This window comes from Aotus nancymaae, unplaced genomic scaffold (genome assembly GCF_030222135.1).
Source record: "Aotus nancymaae isolate 86718 unplaced genomic scaffold, 86718_ANA_hifiasm-v0.15.2.pri h1tg000029l, whole genome shotgun sequence".
Lineage (NCBI taxonomy): Eukaryota > Metazoa > Chordata > Mammalia > Primates > Aotidae > Aotus > Aotus nancymaae.
The window spans coordinates 33,202,475-33,206,910 of NW_026988442.1; positions in this window are offsets into that span (position 1 = coordinate 33,202,475).

Sequence of the window (4,436 nt, forward strand, 5' to 3'; positions counted from 1 at the left end):
ATTTGTATGAATATTTGCATAAAATATACCACATACAAAAACTTACTAATATGTATTTTATTTGCAACAATTACTCAACATTACAGGCAGACAAATCACAAACCCACATTTATAACATGGCTGTTGCTACCTCTAAGGATGATAAACTGATTAGATCATGACTCCCTTTTTTTTTCTTTGCACTCCTGTCCTGGGTTTTAAAAATATCAACCTTAATCTTGGACTGTGTCTGTGTTTTCTGCTCTTGCATTCCACTGGACATCAATGGTTTCATCAAACCAGTAACAGCGCCATGTCACTTGCAAAACTAATTCTCACATGAGAGTTTTAAAGCTCTTTTCTTTTTTCCCCATTTTCAACTGATTTTTCTTTGAATTTGGGATTTGGAAAACTGGAATTTCCTGAGCAATGCTAGGAAGGGATTACCATATGGAAAACCTGGTCAAGGTCCATGGCAGACCCATCAGGAAGGCCCACAAGCAGGGTCTCTGGAAAGTGGAGTAGAGAGCCTGATGAGGGGGGAATAGCTGAGACGCGGGGGCCCCAGCACACAGCCCCTGTGGCAACAGTAAAGCACAAGCCCATCTTCTTCAGTGTAGTCTCAGCTAGAAAATGTCCTGGAAGCAGAAGCACCAGCCTCGCTTAACAGTCAATGAAGAGCCTTCAAAGACTGAAAGAAGGTTGACAGCTTACTTTGAAAAGACAAGTCCTGACTTAGCCTTTAGGACTTGTAAAAGAGAGAAGGAAAATATCAACATTAGGGAATGTTGACCTATCTGGTTTCATTGTTAAAGTTAAAACTGTACCTACTTATTTTGTTATATAAAGTTGAGTTTCTTCCTAGGTTTTCTTTGCTTCGGAAGCCAAACAGCCTTCTGGTGATATTGACAGATTTGGTTTTTATAGTTCCAAAAAGATGGTAGATTTGGAATCTTGAGACATATTTCTCCTTGAAACCACACTTGTTAAAATGTTTGTGGGAGAAAATTGTGTTTGTTAAAATTATAACTTAAAGTCATGACCAGTTGATTTTACCCTTCAATCCTAGTGATAATTAACTCACCATGACATTATACAGACCTCACTCTATTTCATTATTCTCTATAAATGGCCTTCACAGATTTCTTGAAATTTAGAAAATCAGCTAAAAGTACATTTCCTATTGTTAAAATGTATTGCAAGTAAAATAAGGGAATTCTGTAAGAGATTAACTTTAAAATTCTAGAATGTCAGTGCATTATGGCACGGCTCCCAGCTCTGTATCCTTTAGGTCTTACGCAGATGAGAAAGTTGCTCCCTCTGAAGAGAGAGTTGGGATGCTCAAGCGTCATGTGAGTGATGCTTAGAGGCTAGAGAAGAGGAACAAGCAGGCACATGATGGCAGTGACCCCTGAGTCTCCAGGCCCTGCTCCCTTTGGAAAAGTGCCAGAATCCTGGGGAAGTAGCGGCTCTGATAAAGAGCAGGACAGATCTAAGCTGCAGTCCTGGGATTTCTGTTTGAAATTTGGCGTTGTAGGGAGGAAGACAAGCAAAGCTGCCTTGAAATTTTAGTTTTGGATAGGATGAATGACAAAAGAAACAAGCCTGTTACTTTAGGGTCAAAAAGAGAGGAACATTTTGTAGCAGTAAACTGTGGTTCTTTAAGGCTCCTGTAGCGTGGCTTATTCCCATGAGGGGACAAATTGGATATGGCCATCTGGAAATTGAGAGGTAATGTGAGATGGGGAGAAAATGGCCATTTGCAAGATGTCCCAGGGATTTTTCACTCTCTGAGCCAAAGAGAGGAAAAGAATGACAGGTCCATAGTTCCAGAGGTCCAACTCCTGGAATCAAACACGGACTTCTCTGTTGGAGTTTTGGTGATCTTTCATACTCCAGGGTCATCGACCACTTTACTCTTCATATTTACTGTTGTTTATAAGGTAACACTGACTTGCAGTAGAGCTGCAATGTGTTCTCGCCAAAAATCAGAGAGAGAGGCCTCAGTAAATAATTAACTTGGCTTCCAAGGGAACAGTTTCCTGAGTGGACTGAAGACGGTCACTGAGACAACCTTCACATGTCCTGGCCAATGGAGGCTAGAAGCAGACAGTGACCAGATAAGCAGACTTCCATGTAGATCTTTGGACAAGGAATGAATAGGTGGTTTTAGGGCCAAGGAAGCAAATCAATACCTTCTTTGTTGTAACTAACAGGATACCCTGGAGAACAGAGCTGCTGGCCGAAGCTCGGGACCTCTGGGAAGCTGGGAAGCCTCAGGAGCTTTCTGTCATCCTCACTGTGAGTGTGAGAGAACCACAGATTTCCCTCAAGTAAAGTACACCAAACTTGAATTAAGCTGCTATTGCTTATCACTGCAGTTCAATGGGGAGAGATTTTTAATGTCTATCTAGATAGGCATTCTTTAATTTTTTTTTTTACTTTTAAACAATTACAGATGTACAGAAAAGTTGCAAACATAATACAGAGAATTCTTATAAACCCTTTACTGTTCATCCAGATTCACTTTTCCACATTGGCTTTATCATTTCCGGTTCCATCTGTCTGTCTATCCCTCTATTTTTAGTCTATCTCCATCCATCCACTCCTCCATCGAATCTGCCTACTGCTCCATCCATCTATCTGTCCATCCATCCATCCATCCATCTATCTATATAAAATCTCATAGATTACATCCCTCTCCTCCAACTCCATCCAGTGACTATTTTGTAAAATAGAGAGCATTCTCTTATATACCCAGAGTGCAATGATCAAAATCAGCATGCAATGCTATATCTAACAACAAACCTTATTCAACTTTCACCTACTGTCTACTGCTGCCCTTTACAATCAAAGTGGGAAAAAGCCCTCAGGTCCGGGATCTAATCTGGGATCACACATTACGTGTTGTTGTCCCCTTAGTCTCCTTAAATCTGGAACATTTCCTCCATCTTTCTTTGTCTTCCAGAGTTGACATTTTTGAAGCATACAGACCATTTCTTTTGAAGAATGTTCCTCAATTTGGGTTTGATTGATGTTTCCTCAAGATTATAGGTTCTGGTTTTGTATTTTGGCAGGAAAACCATAGAAGTGATATTGTGTTCTTCTTGCATTATATCAGGAGGCCCATGATATCTGTTTGTCCGACAACTGGTGATGTGAATGTTAATCACTCAGTTAAAATTACCGTTATTTATTTTAATATTCAAATGTCCCCGATTTGGCCAGTGGAAGCCCCTTCAGCCTGGTCATTGTGGTTTGTGACATGTCCCCATAATTTTTTAAGCAGTTTATAACTTTCTAAAATAGAAAGATATCCCAGCCCCAGCCCTAAAATTAGCTATTTCTCCAAAGACTCGTAATTCCTTTTACTGGAAAATATTTAGAAACACGATCTCCATGTTGCATGCTGGGTATGATCAACATGTGTGTACATGAGTGAGTATGTATGTGTTCATTTATAAGATAGAAATATAATTAGGTTCACTTATTTTTGTGTATGCTCCATTTTGGGTTTCTATCTTTATTGATTTTATATATTTATATTTTAAGCATTTGAAATATAATATGGTTCTAGAAGTCAAAACTATAGCAAATATATAGTTAGAGAAACATCCCTCTCCCACATCCCTTCTATCCTGTTCTGTTTTCTGCCCTATTTCCAACCACCACCACCCATCGTAACCAATCTAATTATTTTCTCTTTTATTTTTCCTATGTTTTACTTTGCAGAAATGAACAGATACAGGAATATTTTTCCCTTATTTCTTACCTAAAAGGTACATAGTATAGATACTATTTTTCTTTTTCCACTTAACAAAAGATACTGGAAACCACCCCATATCAGTTGAGAGAGACAGTCTTTGTTCCTGATCATAGCTGCATAGTACTCCATTTTTTGGAGGTATTCAATTATTCTCTGATGTACAGCTACATAGTTTTTTTTTTTAAACATTTTTCAGTTACAATGAATACTGCACAAAATTACCTTGTACACAAGTATTTTCTTATTTTTGGAAGTAAATCTCTAGAGGTAGAATTACTGGCACAAATAGAAAATGTACATACAGTATCTTTAGATATTGCTAAATATTCCCAGTTTGCATCCTTACCATTTATGCATAAGATTGCCTGCTTCCCACAGCCCTTCCAAAGGCATGTGCTGATCTACTTTTTAATTTTCACCAATTTAAGTGAAAAGTATCTCAATACAGTTTTAATTTGTATTTCTCTAAATATGAATGAGGTTAAACATCTTTTCATATGTTTAAAGATATTGTATCTTTTACCCAACTTTCTATTGAGTACATGCTTTTTCAAAACTTTCCTGTGAATTGCATTTTCCCTTCAATTTGCCAGGCAGAAGATAGAAGTTATACATTTGCTTAACACTCATCTTGCCCCTTGATTTTTTCATCATAAAATCTTATCTACAATAATTTTAGTTCTTGATATGG